Here is a 20,007-nt window from a genome sequence, read left to right on the forward strand (position 1 = left end):
ATCTGCAACTGTGAGACCAAACAAAACACACTGACTGCATTTCCTGCGTCAAGTCATTTGCTGGATGTTACTATGTTACCAAAACCAGCTGTTCGATTAAAGGAGGAGAGTTCAGCTCTACGCTTCTGCATCAGCAGCCTCTGCAGGAATATTTATACTGTCTTGTGAGAGATCGGGTGGAGATACACCGCAGTAGTGTCGTGAGTTCTTCTGTAGAGAAATCTTAAAACACCATCCGGATAAAGACAAACAGCTGCACAGGAGAGCTTTTCCAGGATGACGCGAGTCGCCGTTGTCGATCGCTCTTAATTTGAAAGGAGGTTGCTCGGGTTAAAGGCAAAGCTTCCGTTAAGGAGTCGCACCCGATCGCTTATTTCTCGCTTGGCTGACGTCATTTCCGCTAAATAGGTGGCTTCTTCGTGCCAGCGGGACAGTTATGAGAGGTAAAGCGATATAGATATAGGCGCCATAGGCCACCACATACCGGCCCAACTGTTGGACGTCTGAAGCGTTTGGAGAGACTCGGACGAGGTCGTGAACTAATATGTTTGGTGTGTTCTGCTGCGTCGGAAGCTTTCGGAGCCGCGCGGACGTTGTCTGCTCCGATTCAACATGCAACATCTGAGAAGGATGGCTGTCGGCCGTCTGAGCCACTGGATACTCTGACAGGCGGTCTGGAGGGCCAGAATACTGTGTGCGCTTTGGTTTTCTGCGCACTCTGTACCGTCATTTCTTGTTTTCATGTTTTGGAGTACTGGCACGAGATTATCTGTTATTGTGTCCGTTCAGGACGAATTAATCTGTGTTCGTTTGGTAATGCCTCGCTGCAACAGTTCAGTTTCGTTTTGATCGAAAGTAAAGAATTAGCGCTTCTTGCAGTCAAATGTTGAAGAGTGGGCGGGGTTAAACGTTTAACCCCGCCCACATTGAGGTCTGCGGGTCTGCAGTCAGGGATACATGGGAGAACAGAACGTAACGCTGCTGTGGAGCTGTTCAACGCAACTTTTCTGATGAACAGGTCAGACGAGAGGCAACAAAGTGGTCGGAGGAGGCAGTTGGACGTGTGGGCGGTGTGTGGGGGTCTTATACAGCAACATATATTCAGTTAACCACAGATGATGATACCTGAACTACTGCCCTTCATCGTCGGCCTGGTGGGCGCCTCTGGAGACTCAGGTGAGCGGAATCAAACGATTATAACTGTTTATTACTTTGTAGCTAATGCGTAATAACAAAGGTATAAATAGAAAACCGACGTGCGCCAAATTAAAGCACAAAATATTAATGACTTTTAGATGGAATAAATATGTGAGAATACCGTCATTTTTTGCCGGCCAGGCAGAGCAGCTTCCGGGTGCTTTAACCCGCTGGCTAACGGAGCTTCGTGTCTTCAGTTGAGTTTCCAGCATTATTTTAAGGCGAACAAGACAAGAAATGAAATGGACACAGTAAATACAGGAGGTGGTAACCGGGAGGGTCTGTGAGCCGACTAACGAGGAAGTTAGCCGCAAGCTAGCTGGAACAAAAGATGAGTCTTACTTTCGGTTTTGCGCTCAGCTAACTTTAGTTTGGATAAAATAATGTGACCGTGCGGCTCTTCTAGACTTTCCAAGTGTTATCGGACCAATGATTTAAGTTATGACAGTCAATCGAGACATTTCTTGGGGGTTGCGACGCTCAAAAAGAATTAATCTGTTTTATAGACGCTTCTGTCACAATGTTAGATAATAGGAAAAGTGTTTGTGACGATCATTACAATTAAACAGTTTGGCCCCCAGGAGACAGATTCTCCTCCTGGTGGTTTGACTGCTACCTGGCTCATAAAACCGCAAAAGCAAGCTACATTATGAAAGTATCCAACTTACACCAGTGTTTACACATCATGTGTAATAGTTAAAATGCTTTTTGTAAGCTACATGTTTATATTGACAGTTTTAAAGATACTGGAGGCTAAATGTGTTTTTGTTTTACTACAAACACTGGATTCTAAAATACAGCAGCCAGCATCTTGTGTGTATTTTCCAAATGGTCACTGTAATCAAAATGTTTTTATGTCACCCGTTTGTTGCACAAAACTGTTTAAAAAAACATTGTATATGTTAATTACAATCACACTATCTGCAGTCAGTCACAACTTGCTTCATAATACAGCTCCCAGATCATCGTGGTGAGGTGAAGACTGTGCAGCCACTGATTTTTATAGTACATAACAGCGACCAGCGTCTTGTGTTGTGAGTATTTTGTTGTAGACAATCCAACGGCCTCGATGCAATCAGAATAATTAGTTTCTGTTTGTCTTCAACAGTGGTGCAGTGCACAAATACAACCACTGAAGGACAAGATGGTGACACAGTGATTCTCCCATGTTCAAAAAAGGACGAGATGGATATCAGCTATGAAGAAGTTATGTGGACATTTAAGGATCCAACTACAGGGGAACATAAAAATGTCCATACATATTTTCAGGGTAAAGATATCCTTCAGATACAGAGTGACGACTTCAAAGACCGAACATCTCTTTTCAAGGAGGAACTGTCCTCAGGGAACTGTTCTCTAAGTCTGCTAGTAAACACATCTCATAGTGGCAGATACTACAGCTGTGTTGGAGGGCTTCTCTGCTGTACTGTAAACCTCAAAGGTACGTACTAATACTATTTCATCATGAGGTTTGTAACCAAACTGTACACAAGATGCTTCACAGGTAATAACAGCTTCCTTACAGTAGTTTGATGCAGTGATGTGACATTAAATCAGATGTCTAGATGATGTGCGCACAAATTGTGTTTGACTATCATTTCATTGTTAATTACATTCACCTGCAGTCAGTCACAACTTGGAGAACAAACTGAGCTCATAAAACTTCCCGGAAAGATGTGATAAATGTGCTGCTTGCTTGTTAAAACTTAAAAGAGTTTCTCTTTTTTAACAGTTCTTCCAAAAGGAGAAGAAGACTCCTCTCAGAAGCATCAGGAAGTTACTGTGTCTCCAGATGACCCACTCAGTAAGTTGAACTTGCTTCATAATAGGAAGCCACTGATTTTTATAGTAAAGATGTTCAAGGAAGGTTCGTTATTAAAATGGCCTGACAACAACAACAGGGTCATATTTGGCACCATTGTGTCAGTGGATCAGTTTTAGCACACCTGCAGCACAGTTCACCTTAACGTGTGTGGAAAAACACTCCATGACAGTGCAGCTGTACGCATGAAATGTGTTGTTTGCTTTTGTTTCCCGTCCTCTCAGCAGAAGCGTGCAGCCTCCTGCAGCTGTGAACAACTGAATTAAATTATGTACAGTATGAACTGAGAAATATAAATTAGAAATCTGAGGCAAAGCACTCAGTGTGTTTACATGACACTCAAGAAAACCGAATTACTGCGTTAGTCTGACTATGATCAGATTTTTAAGATGCATGTATACACCTTAGTCTGACTAAAATCGGACCGAGTCGGATTTCTCATAGTCGAATTACACCACGTAGATTATTCGATTGATAGTCTCATTACTCCTGCACGTTTCCAGCGGATCGGATCGGATTTTGCGTTCTGCGCAGGCGCGAGATTTTTCCCCGGGGCCGTGAGCCGGAAGTAGACGGACGGCGGCGGCGGCTTTCCTCCGAAATCACCGCAAGAAAGAGCGCCAGAGTGCACCTAGTCTATGTAATTATCATGTACACCATATACGAAGTGTACAAAGATGTAGCTTCATCTCGCTCTTCGTACGCCATCTTTCTTGAATGCCGAGGCAGCTGGTGACGTAAAGAGGTCAGCTGAAGGTGTTTCTGTTACCACTAGTTGAAATGGGTACAGCGCCACCTAGCGTACCAGGGTATGACATGCTTTCGGCCAGTAATTCAATTTTCTCACTGGCATGTATACTCGGACAGTTGCAGTTGTCCGATTGAGCAGCATAGTCGAACTATGACTGTAATCTGACTAAGCTGTGCATGTAAACGCACTGATTGACACTAACATCTCTCCTACATTCTTTCAGATGGCACAGACGGACTGACTACGACTCTGAGCGTTGTTCTTTGTGTTCCTGCTTTGCTCCTTATATGTATTGCTTTCCTGATCTACTGGCTCCGTAAGCGCCGTAAGTCAAACATCTCTCAACTTTATCATTATTGACACATTTCCTGTTAAACAGACACTAAAGTTGTAAAGTTGTCTCACTCGCCCTGTTGTTGGTTTAAATGTTGCTGCTCCTCTGAGCTCAGTCAGTATCACTGACAGTTAACATCCTCTGTCAGTCAGTGTGACACTTTTAGTGACGTAGGACGTAACATTATAGAAACTGGGTGTGAGGGTCAGTTTGTAGTCTGACTTTCATACAGGAGGTCAGAGTTGATGTCCTGTCACAGACCAACTACTGATGTAGGTTTTTAATTAAAATCTTCACTTAAAATACAATGAATGTCGACCCAATGAAGCATCACATGTTTTTAAGTTATCTCTGTGAAATATGTTAATTTAGTAATAGTGAGCTGAGAGGAAGTTTGAGGTGATGGAGGAGCTATAATACTGACTATAAGGTGGACACAAGATGGTAACTGGGGTAGAAAATGAGGAAGAACTAACTTGGCGACCAAACTGAGATCATTAAACTGTTCTCTTCTTGATGTGGTGATAAATGTGCTGCGTGCTTTTTGAATACTTACAAAGTTTCTCTCTCTTTTTTTTTTTTTTTTTTTTTTTTTACAGATTCGTCAGGAATAAAGCCCAACAACCCTCAAACCCATCCGAGTGTTTCCTACCACCAGGATCAGCAACCACCTCAGAATCAAGGTAACCCAAACTCTGAGGTCATGTAGGAGCTTTAATATCACCAGATGATAACTGGGGGAGAAAATGTGATTCTGCTGCACAAAGTTTAATAGAGTCCAACAGATGTTGTTTTCTCACCAGAGCAGAAAATAAAATAGAACAATAAAAACAATAAAAGGCACAAAAAAGTTATAGTACTGAATAGGGCTGGGCGAAAAATCAGCAAGATCGATTAATTCGAGTTTTTGGTTTAGGACAATTTTTAAAAATGAAAATCGATTTTTTTTTGTTTAACTTGCTCCGCCGCTGCTCCTCGTGGGCTCCCGTAGTTCATAGTGGGCTCCACCCTCCTTGCATTGACTTTTCACAGAGAAACAAACACAACATGCAGCGAGCAAGGAGTTTGTTCATAAAAGTCACTGTCTCGTTAGTAGCTCGGTTCTGTAGCGTCAGACCTGGATCAAACCACCGCCTGCTGCAAAGTTTGTTCAAATGCTGCAGCAACTAAGGCCGCGGACCGAACCATTTATTTCAGCATCTCATATAGACGCCTGGATCACAGTGGGACACTTGTTGTTCACTATGAGAAAACCACGGCAGCCAACAAACAACCGCTATAAAGTAGCCAACATTAGCAAAATCACTTAGCTAGTCATTGTGTTCCGTATGAGAAGAAAGGGTCCCGGTGTGACAGATGCAGTCACGTTGCATATCGCTAATATAAAGATATGCTGCTCGTATTTACTGTGGAAACGCCGCAGGTTCATCCACATGCAGAAGATGTTCGACCCCAGGTTTGTGTAATGAAGCCACAACGGGGCATGATGTCTCAAGCCAGAGGAAGCAGACAGGCTCGTCTTCCTGGCCAAAATTTAGTAAAATCTACCAACATGTCATGTTTACTGTGCAATGCATGCAGATGTTTAATTTCGATAACATATCTTCAGGGATATAAAATACTTTTTTGTAAATAAAGGCACCAAAATAAAGGATTGAATGAAAGTTATATTAACACTTTATCAATACCAATTTGGAAACTTAACCTGTTTTTATAGTAGCAAGCAATCTGACATGTTACATTTATGTTTACAAAAGCATTTTATCAAAAAGGGACACAGTCTTTTCAAAAGGATGCACTTTCTTATGTGAGTTTGAAGCTGCACTGTTTACAATGGCAGGGAAATTTTGTTGTAAATCATAGCATTAAAATAAATGCAATGCTTTTAATAATTTCATTGTAATTTGAAGTTTGTTCTTGAGAAAGAAAAAAAAAATTAAAATCGTAAATCGAGTTTGGTGTGAAAGAATCGGAGATTCAATTTTAGGCCATATCGCCCAGCCCTAGTAGTGATTCTTCAGTACAAAGGAAGAAGAACCATCAGACAGAACTGCAGACTGATGACTTACAGTTTATCAAGATGGACGACTGACAGCTCATCAAAGTGAATCCAGCACATCATGATCGCCTCCTGGTGGCTGAATGTGATGTAGCTCATAAACACAACTCCTCCATGTTAGTAGAGGAACTAACAAGTCAAAGCACATGTCACAAAATATGTTTTCTGATAATTAAGATCGTTCTCATCTTGCTGGTGATAATTTGGCTTCATTTTTGCTCAGTGGAAGGAAGTTATGTATATTTTAATGACAGTCTGTTGTTTTGCTTGTATGTTTACTTTTGCTCTCATATTAAATGTCTCATAAATAAGATATTTACAAGAGACAGAGAAATGTTTGGGGGTAAATGATGTAGTTAGTGGAAGAACTAAAACTTCAGAAATTTAATACACAGTCAAAATAGAAAATTATGAAATAATTCAAAAACTATCTTGGACTGAGACACATTGCTTTCTGACCCAAAGATCAAAATTAGAAGATATTTGACCTTTTTTAAGAAAACTGATGTGATTCATTAAAAAACACTTTGCTTTGAAATTGTGGGGATTCATTACCTGCATGTAAAACTGCTCTCACCTTGTTCTCTCACAGAGAATAATCCAGCAGACCAAAACCAAAATGAAGAACAGATCCAGATGCTTGAGAATGAGGACCAGGACGATCCAGCTGATGGCAACAAACCGACAGCGGACAACTGAAGCAGGAACATCCGTCCTTCTTCTGAGAATTGAAGTCAAACACTCCAGTGAAAAATGTACAGAAGCTCAGCTGTCGGAAGAAAAGAGAGTATTTCTAGGCACTCCACAGATGAAGTCCTGTATCATTTCATCCAAAGATTTTGTCAACAGCAGTTGTTCTCTCTCAGGTTTACCTCGCTGTTAGCTTAGTGTAGTTAATCAGACTTTAAGTGCTGCTGCTGCATGTTAAACACTGATGATAGTCCCAGTCTGCCCGACTCTCCATGTAAAAGTAAACTGGACCATGCTTACAGACATTTTGCCAACAAAGAAAATTGCTGAAGTGGCCAAATGAAACCAGATTGTAGAAATTAAATCTGAGAGGCGTCATCAAACCTTTCATACTATAATGACGCCTCAGAGACATTTAACTTCACAGCACATATTTGTAATAGCATGTAACAAACATTCAAACCAGCGATGTAATCTGGAATAAACACTGCCAGTGTTGTTCAACAGAAGTCATCAGTGTGAAAATGGAAACTTCACGTGTCCATTAAGCATGATAAGCATTTCAGATTCAGACTTTGCCAAAACAGTAACCAAAACTCTGAAGTGTTTCAGTGTTGATACATGAAGTCAAATACTCCAACATCATGACACATAATCTGAGTTCACATTGATCAACAGGTTTCTGCATCATCGTTTCCACAAATCTCCAGACATAAACAGAGTTTCTGAACATCTGCACCCTCGGAGAACTTTACCAACAGCTGAAACATTAACATGAGCACTGAAGGCCAAATCGCAGAGTACAGTCTTTGTTTTAAGAAATATGTGTGTACTTGTGGACAAGTCCATTGTTCTAGAAACAAAAGTATTGATTATAATGTGCCTTAACATATGAATCCATCCATTGTGCCTGTCATGTAAACATTCTCTCAGGGATTATAAACTGAATGTAGACTGGTGCTAAATATGTGATACTCACCAGGTTCTGTTGGAGTTTATGTTCTGCACTGAAAACTTTTTTTAATTATTTACAGCTACAGAAATAAACCTTTTGGTTTTTTACTGTAGCTGTAAATAATAAAAAAAAGAAGCACATTGATTAATTTAATTATGGATTAATAAAAAAGATTGTTGTCCATAATTTTTTTGTATATTTATACAGTGTATATTGTATTTTTAAATTAAATGAACAAATTCAATTATTTTCACATTCAATCTGGAGGAGCAAATATCTTTACAGTTGGCAGGGTCTGTTGGTATTGAAAGAGAAATACATTGGGAAATATAGAACAACCAGTCAGACAACTCTATTGTGTTTTTTACTTCCCATTGCCATTACAGTGTATAGTATTTTTAAATTAAATGAATAAATTCAACCGTATTTTTCTGAGTTTTCTTTTTAAGGTGATGATGATGTTGAGGGCGTTTTCACACCTGTAGTTCGTTTGCTCTGGTCCGAATCAGGGACCAACTTGTCACAATGTTGCATGTTGCCTCCAGTTTGGTTTGTGTTCACACAGCAGCATTTACAAGTGGACCAAAATGTGTGATGTGTGAGGAAACTGCTCTCTAATTGGTCTGAATTTCGAAAACGAAGCAGCAATTCAGCTGAATTTAGCACCGAGCTCTATTTAGACAGCTCTACTTCTGATCCTTCGGTCGGGAACACTTCCTGCTGTTGTTTTTGATAACACAGACCTAAAACTGCGGTCGCGAGTGATCATGTGATTATCGTGGGAACTCCTCAGCCTGGAGATGCCAGCTGTCTACCCTACTGCAGCGTAGCGGACTCCAAAAGCAACTAGTGGGGGTTACCGGACGGCGGAGCAAAACACCTGATCAGGCCGTAACGCAGCGGACATGTATCCAAAAAAAATGGGAATTGGAACTTCAGGGTTAAGCACTGATGCTTCCGGCAGTTGTCGGATCACGGTTGGATCATGTTCTCACCACAAACGAACTGTACCAGAGTTTGTTTGGAACCGGACCGAGACTTTGATGAAAAAAACTGCACCAAGGGGGTAAACGCTCCAGGGTTCGATTTAACCGAACTAGACAAGGCAGGTGTGAAAACGCCCTGAGAGTGAGACCAGACAAATCACACTGACTGCATTTCCTGCATCAAGTCATTTGCTGGATGTATTACTACATGTCATGGCATGTTACAAAAAACAGCTGTCCAATTAAAGGAGGAGAGTTCAGCTTCAGCAGCTTCTGCAGGAATATTTATCGTGTCATGTGAGAGATCAGGCAGAGATACAAACAGAACCAGTTCTTTTCAAAGCCTGTAAGAACTGTAAATTTGAAGACGACACATTTGTTCATAAAGTTCATCAGAATACATCCAGGAGTCATTAAAGTTGTTTTTGTGGATTAGACACATTATTGTTTCAGAGCTGATAACTGAAGTTGATAAGGAGTGGGACGTTCAGCGTCTGTCTGATCTCTGATTATTTGCATATTCAGAGTGATGGACGGCATGGAAACATCCAGTTCTCTGTCACAAGATTTCATAGAAAGATTACACCTGAAAACACTGGAGACTTTTATAATTAAACAACACATTATTTGAATAATTACCCAGAGATTTCCCTCATAATACACATCAATCTAACAGGGGCATTTTATTGCTGTAGCTGCATTACAGGTTTAAGGTTTAAAGAGTCATTTAATCGTACAAGTTTTATTTTCACATTCAATCTGGAGGAGCCAGAGATGTACTTGAGTCACAGCTGCACCCTAAAGTAAGATAACCAGTTCCAAATCTGTTCACAGTCGGCCTGTTGGTATGGAAAGAGAAATGAATGTGAAAATTCCCCAATTCCTCTGGTTCACAGAGCAGAACAACCAGTCAGACAACTCTTTTGGTTTTTTTCCATCTCGTTGCCAGGACACTGACATGTAAAGATGGTTTGTGGCGCTGTTGAAAAGTAACTTTGTCCTGTCATAATGAGGAAGTATTTGTGCCAGAGGTGTGGTCACACAGGGCTGGTTTATCTCCACATTACATCAACTCTTCATCATCATTCGTAAGGTGTCACATCTTTTATCTTTATCATATTCCACACACTGAGTTGATTGAGCGTGATGAAGGAGAAAGTGGGATTCATCATGTTGCTGCTCACTCGAGCTGCCGTGGCCTCAACAGGTAGGAAACTTTTTGATCTTTTGACCGTAGAATCAGTTGAAGCATTTTTTGTCTTTTTTTAACATCCATTGAAACTACTTATAACCATTCAAATACACTTTTGACTGACATGTTATAACAGTATTTTTAGAAGCATGGATAAATAAATGGTTTATAAAGCATATATCACATATTATACACATACATATACATATATATATAATATATATATATATATAGATAGATAGATAGATATAGATATATATAAAATATGTGATATATGCTTTATAAACCATTTATTTTTCAATGTTTTATTGTAATGCTGCACCTGATCCTTTGTAGTTCAACTATAAAGTTACCATTTGTTAATGATGATTATTATCATCATCATTATTATTATTATTATTATTAAAAGTGTTACCACCCACTTTTGGTCCCACTGAGATTTAGAGATTAAGGGAGACCCTGATAAATAGATGAAATAGGGGTGTGAGGCGAGAGACCCTGCCTGGAGGAAACCTGAGGCCCTAGTCCGGAGCCAGGCCCGGACGGAGGGCCCGTGAGCGAGCGCCTGGTGGCCGGGTCTGCCACGGGGCCCGGCCGGGCACAGCCCGAAAGAGTAACATGGCACTTCTCCCCCCCCCCCCCCATCCCGTGGACCCACCATCCGCAGGAGAAACCGCTGGGGTCGGGTGCGCTGAATGTGAGCGACAGCAGGTACAATGATGTTCTCCTGTTTGACCTCATGATGGTGCTCTTGTCTCACCTTTACTGTGAATGAATACAGATGGAACGGTTGTTATATCAGCGTACTGTCACAGTGAAGGTTGTGGCTGTGATTTCTGAATGAGATTGTTTCAAATCAGAACTGGAGCCAGAGAAAAACAAAGCATTAGGGTGAGGGGTTTTACTGCAAAACTGTAACTGGAAGAAATGTGTATATTTTGATGTTGAGATATTAATTTACTGAATGATACAATCATCAACAGTTGTCAAGTGCTCTACAGACCTGAGTTATGTAGGAATGTTTGGAAAACCACTCGTGAATTTTAGAGCTAAATCAAAAATAGCTCGTATGTTTTCCTTTAAATAAATGAAGAACAAATGTTTATTCTAGAAAACCCCCTGTTCCAGAACACAACAGCCATTTTTCTTTTTTAAGGGGATTAAAACGACTAATGTTAACTTCAGCGGTGACCTTTAGTGGACAGTATAATGAATGTATTTTACACCTGGGAAGGTTACAACCTAGTCTTTTTTCTAAATTTTCCTGGTGGCAGCTCGTGGTAGTGCAATGAAAAATTCCCCTGCAGCCCAAAAAGTAATTTTTTTCCCCATAGAGCACCGTTTTAAAAGAGACGTCTATAAAACTGTGAAAGCTTGATTGTGACTGTTGTTATTCTAATTGCTTGATCCAGTTTGTATTTGTAAAACATTCCTCAAAATGACAAAAGCCAAATGTTAAGTCAGTGAAGAGTGAACCTGTCATGTATGTGACATTGCGTTTACTGATTAACCAAACTATATGTTCTGAAATCTAACCAAGTAGTTTTGGGGGCCTAAATGCTGCAACAGTTTCTCCACAATTTAACATACTTACCTGACTTAACGTACGTAACAAAGGTACATAATACAACACGTAATTTGAGAATGGTTACATGTGTTGTTTAGGGATCAAATGACGTCTTTGATATGAGAACACTAACTATTTTGCTCTGTTCTGATTTAGATGCAGGCGCAGGGCTTTATTCAGAACAGTGAGGGGCAAGACAGACAAACAGGACCAAAAACAAAGAAAAGTAGCCAGTACAACATTTTAGCTAACAAGTCCAGATGCACAGAGGGAAACCTTCATTTATTTAAAAAACTAAAACAAAAAAAACGAAACTATCGTGCGCAACATTGTCACTTTTTTTAAACCTGTTACACAGTAACTGCAATACACAGCGTCACTTTTAATGACTTGTTCATTAGTACATTTTGGGTTTTTTTTGTAAGATGTCACACTGAAGTTAAAGTCAAGTATTAATTACAGATAGTGTTTAAAAATAATTTCTAGATGAGATGCAAGTAAACCCTAACCCATCCAAATGTGTGTGTGTGTGTGTGTGTTTATAGAAAAATAAAATATAGAACACATTTTAATATTATGGTAAAAGGACCTTGAAAAAGCTTTTTTATTCTATTTTTGTTTCTTCAAAAATGACCAGAAACAGAGGTACCCTCATAGATAGTGGGGAAATGCGGTCCCCTTCTGGCCATATTGACGTGTCTGTGTGAGTTTTTTTTTTTATTTTCTTTTGTGGTTGTTTTATTATTGTGAAGCTTTGTTGTGCTTTTAAACGGTTTACTGCAAAATACGTGGAGATTTATCTGGAGGGGAGAGTCTTAATCAGCAATGTGTGAAAAAAACATTCATTTGTCTGTAACAGTTTAATACTACAACTTTAAAAACACAATAATGTATTACTTACTGTTACTGTTCTGGAACCTTTTTAGTCCCTGGTACGTTTATTCTCAAAATACAATCATGAATGTGGTTTCATAAGTTGTGAAACATCTGGACACAGAGGCTAAATGTCTGTTCATAACTGTGATTGTTAATAAGGCTGAGGGTTTCCTCAAATTCTAAACAAAACTGGGCCCAGTGGATAATCTCTGTGTTCTCAATGTAAAGTGTCCATTGGAATTTATATGCATTGTTTTCAAGGACAAATCAGTTGTAGTTCTGTATAGCAGAACAATTCTGTAACATAATATGTGTGAAGATGCTGGACAGTGTTGTTTTACCAGGGCTGCCAAGACCAAAGCTGCTTAATGAACTTATTGTCTTAGCAAGAAAGTACAATTATTTAAATGGATCCAAGAAAAAAAAACATCTTTTAGACAACGTTTGATCTCATCGTTTCCATGGAGAAACTAAGAAAAACCAAAATAAAAGGGAATGACACTAGGGCTTCTCATGTCCACAATGACAATGTATGCAAGCACTGATGTAGGGAACATCATGTACATGTGCCAAATGTATATTTCTTTAACAAATGTGTTTCATTTCATTTTGTTTGTGTTTTTTTTTTTTTTTTTTACGAATATGTGTAATTTCTTTTACAGAGAGCTGGGGCCCCTTCTTGTTTCCCTAATGGGACCTTATTTTTTGTCTGGTAGTGAATGAAGAGAGATTAATAGTTTATTGACCCTGAATGAATTGTGTTATGAATCACACATATGATGTTTTTCAGTTTGTCATCAAAGTAATGAAATATCAGACTGAAAACACGTCATTATAAAGACGACACAGTGTCGTTAGTGACGTAGTCTCCTAAGTAAACATTGTAGAGCTGCTCCTGCATATCAGCAGCTCACAGAACAGAACCAGAACCAGCTCTCTTTTCACAAAACTGCAGTTGCCAGTATGAGCAGATTTGTTGTGATTTTCATCTTGTTTACGACCTTCTCTGAGCCCAGTTGGCTCCATGTTGGTGTTGATGATGTGTGTTGAGACGATGTCGTTCACTAAACTTTAACACAAAACAGCAAGAGGTTTGACTTTAATTACGATAAACTGGCACTTTATTGACAAACATCATATGTGAAAGTTTAAGGTTAGTTTGTTCAGCTGCTGTTCAAACAAATTAGTATGGAAGAGGATTAGGGCCACATGTGAATTTTTTTTTTAGTTCTGACTTTAAAGTCAGAATTCTGAGAAAAAAGTCAGAATTCTGACTTTAATCTCAGAATTCTGACTTTAAAGTCAGAACTACAAAAAAAATTCACGTGTGGCCCTAATCCTCTTCCGTAAATTAGGCTGTAACTGTAATACAAACTTTTTTTTTATTTTATGGATTTTTTTTGTTTCATTTTACAGATTTTCCCCGGATGTTTCTACTTTTCCAATGTAAAATAGCATGAACAATCTGTAACAAAGAAACAAAACATTTCCATTTTTTCCAGGAAATCTTTTTTGCTATGTAAAAATACTGTTGCAGAGTATTTTTAGTAAAAATGCTCAATTCAAGGTAAAAGGAAGCTACTTGTAAGAAAAGTTGATTTTTGAGTCTCATTGTGAGTTGGACTGGCCGCCATGCCAATAGGTTAGTATTTGATGAGTTGGGATGAGACTCAGGTATTAATTTTCTTACAAACAGGATCTTTAATATTTTAATTACATTAACTCAATTAGACAGAATTAGTGATAGGTGCTTCATTTTCATGTATGTGTTAATTTCATTAAATTAACATCTGAAATTCAAAATTAAAAAATAAACAAGATCTCAAGTAAACTTAAAGCTAAAACATGCATCTTATTTATGACAGAATATTATCTTTTCTGTTTTTTGTGTACTCTGCCTGCCAATTTGGCTTTCTGCCTTTCCAGTATAAAGATTGGACACAAACTTTATCAACAGATTTTATTTTCAGTATACATTTTTATCCCAAACAGTCTGAGTAATATGCTGAAGCAAGAACAACAATAAAGCTCTCTGATTTTAAACCCCTACCAAACATTATCACTAGGCGGCGGTATAAAGTAAAGAAAATAGAGGATTTGTTCTTGAGACATAACATGAAGAGGAATCTGGTTTCATTGCATGGCTCCAATCCCTCATATCCCATGTGAAACATCATCAGTTTGATTGCTGTTCAGGTTAAAGACTCAATCAGTAAATCACTCATCAGATAAAGATACAACAGAGCCAAAGATAAAAGAAAATTATGTTTGTTTCTAAATAAATGATTAATAACAGGCTTGTTTATTATTATTTATTATATGTGAGCGCTGTCTTCCGGTCAAAACACCTGTTAATTATTATCAAATTTAAAGCAGATAACAGTCCTGACTTTTGGACACCGTGCATCACTTTACTGACCTCAACGTAGTCATTAAAAACATTTGGTCCAATTGATATCAAACATCATTCAAATGAAATAAAAATAATGTGAAGACAGAAAATCTAAATCATATAAGTTTGTTCTAACTCTACTACATACTTTGAGTGGGTAACGTGGGTACAGTAATTAATAGTAAATCATTTTGATTACGTTTTCTTAATGCATTACATGTGATAATCATGTGAACGTGAACTTGCTATCAGTAACTCCAATAACTAATCTCTTATGATTTCCATATTTGACAAGTGACACCCTGTATTTACTGTATATTGAAGTGATGCCACCACTGTAGCTACAACTTTTATCGACAGCTTTTACCGAAGTTGTTTAGAACGGTAGTCCGTCACCATTTTCTTCATTTCATTGGCTGGTTTGAGATTAGCTTTGGTCAGCGGTTTTGCTGGGTCACCCTTCGGATCATGTTTGTGTCTGTAAAACAGTGTTTAATTGTTAGAAAATACAAGAAGTGTGACCGAATTTAAGTTTAAAGCTTCATTTGATTTTAACTTTCTTATTTAATGTTGGAAAAATCACATTTTTGTATGTGCTCATTGAATTATAATGTGGTGATGCAGCAAACATGTTAGATGGCATTAAAATAAAATAAGACCCCAACAATAATAACTTTAAAATTCATTGACCTACTTTTTGAGGTGTTTTTCGATGGCCTTTCGTTCATACACTGTTCCGTTAATTGTTTCCACTGGATCAACAAACAGCTTGTTGGTGAGTGGACAGATTAGATGAGGCGGTACGTGTTGTTTCCCAGGATCCACAAATTTCTTTCAAATCAGAATTAAATACAGTAAATATTAACAATGACATATCGATACTGAATATGTGATACATCATAAAAAAGGGTCATATGTGTCAGATGTATGGCAACCCCTGTCTTTAACACGTGTGGCCTTCCAATTCAGCGTAATGCATTTTGTCAATATGTGCATTATATGTTTTTGTTAATAGATTTCAGGGTGTTTATTGAGATCAGACTGATTCTCTTAAAAACAACATAACAGTATCATCCAATATGAGCTACAGCCTCCACAGAATCAAGTCAAAAACATCCGAGTGTGTTTATATTTTTCAACTGACAATATCTTAGAAATGATTTGCTCATGTATTGGTTTGCTTCATATCATGAAATGTTCCTGCTTTTGTTGTCTTTGTGTTTCTAAAACTTCATAACACCACTGTTTATTCACCTTTTCCATATCATCCCGTGATGTAGCAGCAGTTTCCTCTGTGTGTTTTTCGGCCTCTTGTTCATACTTTTCACGGCTAGACAGGAATTCCTCAGCCAGGATGCTGCACACAGTTTTAACTCACGTGGTTAATTTACCAAAGAACAAATCAACATGTTGTTTCCTTTACACATTATGCGATGCAACAAAAAGATAAGCCAATGAGTGTCCTACATCTTCAGTGTGATCAATATATTTTTTTTATTGACATATTTAAAAATTCTCTCTGTGCCCATGTAAATGTCCTGGCCTAAAATGAAATGTGATCTGCATGGAAAGTAACAACGGTTTGCAGTTTGGATCCCCTTAAAAAATTACTGAATTGTTAACTGAAAACAACAGGTGTATCCTGCGATCTAACCTGTCCAATGGATCTTCAGGCTCCGGGAACATGAGCAGTCCATAGATAGCATTGAGGATGTCTCTCATGGTGATCTGGGCGTTGTAGTTCCGGTCGAATATGTTGTGACAGATGCGGCCCACGCTGTTAATATTGCAGTGGTACACCTTGTTCAGGTTAAGAAAATGGCACTGTGTGCATTGTTTACAGTAATTTCAATTCAGGCTAGCTTTTTGGAGCCTGTAGTCTCACTTCCCAATTCAAATGCCAGAGTAAATGGTGGCAATGTTTGTTCCTGCAAATCACAGACTTGTTTAAACACAATTCTTTATGTCTATGTCCTACTTACAAATATGGAAACACAGTTTTAAACTGCAGGCACTGGCTTCACGCCATTCACCTCCTGAAATGAAATTCACGTCATAAAGATGTTATGTTTTGTACTGATTTCAAGTGGTTTGCAGAAACATTAACTGCCAACATTTTATCCTGGCAGCTGGACTGTACTCTGTCTGACACTAAACAAGATCTTTGATCTATATTACAAATAAGGCTGAACATTTGAAGCTGTTGATTTGCTGGCAGGATACAGGTGTGACAAAGCGAACCAGTGGAGGCTTCACTGGGTAGTCAGGACCAAACTGGCAGAACAACTCAAAGACTCCTTTCTCATAAGGTGTGTCCGGAGGTCCTTCCATGACAATCTTCCAGAATGCTGAAATGTGAAAATATAATGGTGATTATTAAGTGTTCCAGGGTCGACTTTTCAATGTTGTACAATCAATTTAGTTTTAATTTAATTAATTGATTACTGACATGCTGTATAAAATGGGGCTTGTACACATTACCTTAAACTTGATGAAAATGTATTAACCTGTTTTTATATAGTATTGGAAGTCTTCGTGATGATAAAATCTAACATCAATATTTAGAATAAAAGTCAAACAAACTAAAAAAAGACCTGAAAATGTGAAAACATTTGATGCCACTTACTGAAGTCAGACTCTGATGGAAAGATACTGAAGTAGGGATGTGGGTTACAGTGCAGACTCCTCAGTTCCTCCAGGATACGTTTATCCTTTTCCATCATTTGTCCAACTCTGGTGTCCCGGATCTATTTTTTCAGAGCACTAGTTTGAAAGATCAGTCCCTCAATATTAACACACATCTTGTATGACTTTACATTGTAGCCTCTTTTTATTTAAGGAAATGCCCAAAATACTTTTTGCTGGTCCTAAAACAATTGTCAATTAATGTGTTAGTCGACTGACAGAAATGTTGCGTCTTTTATTTATAGAATTTTAACACTTGTTTTATATCACGGTAAACAGAATATGTGTGGCTGTAGCTCAGGAGGTAGAGTGGGTCGTCTAGTAATCGGAAGGTCAATGGTTTGAATACTTGCTCCCACCAGCTGCATGTGGTAGTGTCCTTGAGCAAGATACTGAACCCAAAAATTGCTCCTAATGAGCAGTTGGCACCTTGCATGGCAGCCTTCGCCATCATTGTATGAATGTGTGTGTGAATGGGTGAATTTGTTGTAAAGTGCTTTGAGCGGGCAGTAGACTGGAAAACAAGAACATTTACCAATATCTTTTTTAAACAGAAAGCACGTGATCTATTCAAAAAGTGCACCTACATCACAGAGAGCCTCTGAGCTCAGCCTTTGTAGTTTCACAAAAAATGAGGGCCATTTTTTGTTCCATTAGACATTAAATAAGATTATTCTGTCACTTACCTCTCTGTCACTGTCACTTTACTGTTCATTTCGCTTGGCAAGACAACCCCTGGAGATTTATCATACCCATGAGCTGCGCTGATCACTTGTAATGAACTCTGAAAATTATCAAGTGAAAATGAGCAAACACATTAAAATGTACAAAGTTAACATTTGATTATTGTGAGGGAGATCTATACCTGAAATGATTAAAATAAAACTGTAGACAATAACTGGTGTACTAACGATAGTGATGGTGGATGGATCAGCTTTGTTCTTGGGTTTCCTCATCTCCAAAGAGAGAACAGTCTCAATCTCAAAAAGTTTCAAACCATCAGCATTTTTATGCTGCAACCTCCTGAAAGCAACATTGATTAATGATTTAAAAACAGTCAATTTTCCACAACAGCAGTATAAGCCTGACTTTGAACTCAGAATTCTAACTTTGGTCACAGAATTTAAAGATTAAACTCAGAACACTCAGAAAATAATTGTTACCAGATGCCTTTACCTGTTGCGTTGCTGATTCCGCGCAGAATGCAAGAAGTATCAGGAGCCCCTGGCTGCAGTTGTGAAGTATTTCTTAGCATTTCTCGCAATAACCCGAGCCCACTGAGCCCCACATTTCCAAGGAGAATTGAATCCACAATGATGTTAGATTTGATCAGGTTGGCGGTAACAACATCTGGCTTGTTTGAGGATCTATGCACAAAAATGTATTCTTGTGAAACACCATACAATTAGCATGTTTTTAACATTTTTATGCTTCAAATGAATGACCTCAAAACTTAGCTTAAAGGGATAGTTCACCTAAAAATAAAGAAGGGGGGTTGAACTATCCCTTGAACCATCATTAGGAAATGCCTAAGTCACCTTCACCTAAACCTAATTATAAACCAAGCCTAAAACCAAGTCTTAACCTTCTTCCCGGACTGGCCCAAAACTCCTCGAACTGGTTAAAAACTGCATTTGAAGAGCTAGCTGGGACAGATTGTTTATAGTTAATGATACATTATGTTTACCTAACTATCCCATGTTAGCAATGTAATCATAAGAAATAGGAAACTAGAACAGACAAAGAAAATTACCCAACATCCTCTCCATCTGTGAGACAAAGAATTCGAAGGTTACAGTCTGGAAACTTCTTCTTGACTTTGTCCAACTCAAGCATTCCTAGCTGCAGGGCATCATACAGCTTTGTTTTTCCTGATGCCTTAAGGGTGCGCACATGTTCCTGGAAAAGTAGAAAAATAACAACGGCGTCTATGAAGGGGTTATTTACCTATCATGGCAAAGTCCAAACTGTATGCCATCCAGAAAGACAGATCACATCTCACCTTCAGTACTAATATTTCTGTAAATACCTAAAGACTCAGATGTACAGTACTGACCTGAACACAGATCTGCTAAACTAAATGTTTATTATGGTTTGAAGATGTGTACTGTTTTGTATTTACCTTGAACTTTTCAAGTGTTTCTGTGACTGTGTGGAGAGTTTCCACTGTGGAGTCAAACTTGGCAAGGCCAATGACATGATGAAAATCATAAGCCATGGTCCGAGTGGCAAAGTTGTCAAAAAGCTCTTTGACAGCATGGATTTTCTGTATCTCCACACTTCCATAACAGTTTTTTGCCATGGATGAGCTTGTGTCTATTAGGACCTGATGAAATACATTGTAGAAAGAAATCATTGAATCATATTTACTTATCTTTACTTCCCATCACATTATGTATATGTATTAAACATTTCATGATTTATACCAAATGTATGGCATTTTGCATAAATCAGTCTTTAATAAAGACTTAGAGGAGGACTTACTATTAAACACATGTTAA

General features: G+C 38.5%; 1 pseudogene; it reads right to left on the minus strand.

The window, feature by feature from the left end:
* Positions 1 to 15,184: 15,184 nt before the first annotated feature.
* On the minus strand, positions 15,185 to 18,462 carry LOC115589326 (ubiquitin-conjugating enzyme E2 E3-like; annotated as a pseudogene).
* Positions 18,463 to 20,007: the final 1,545 nt, after the last annotated feature.

The sequence above is a fragment of the Sparus aurata genome, chromosome 10 (genome assembly GCF_900880675.1).
Source record: "Sparus aurata chromosome 10, fSpaAur1.1, whole genome shotgun sequence".
NCBI classification, from domain to species: Eukaryota; Metazoa; Chordata; class Actinopteri; order Spariformes; family Sparidae; genus Sparus; species Sparus aurata.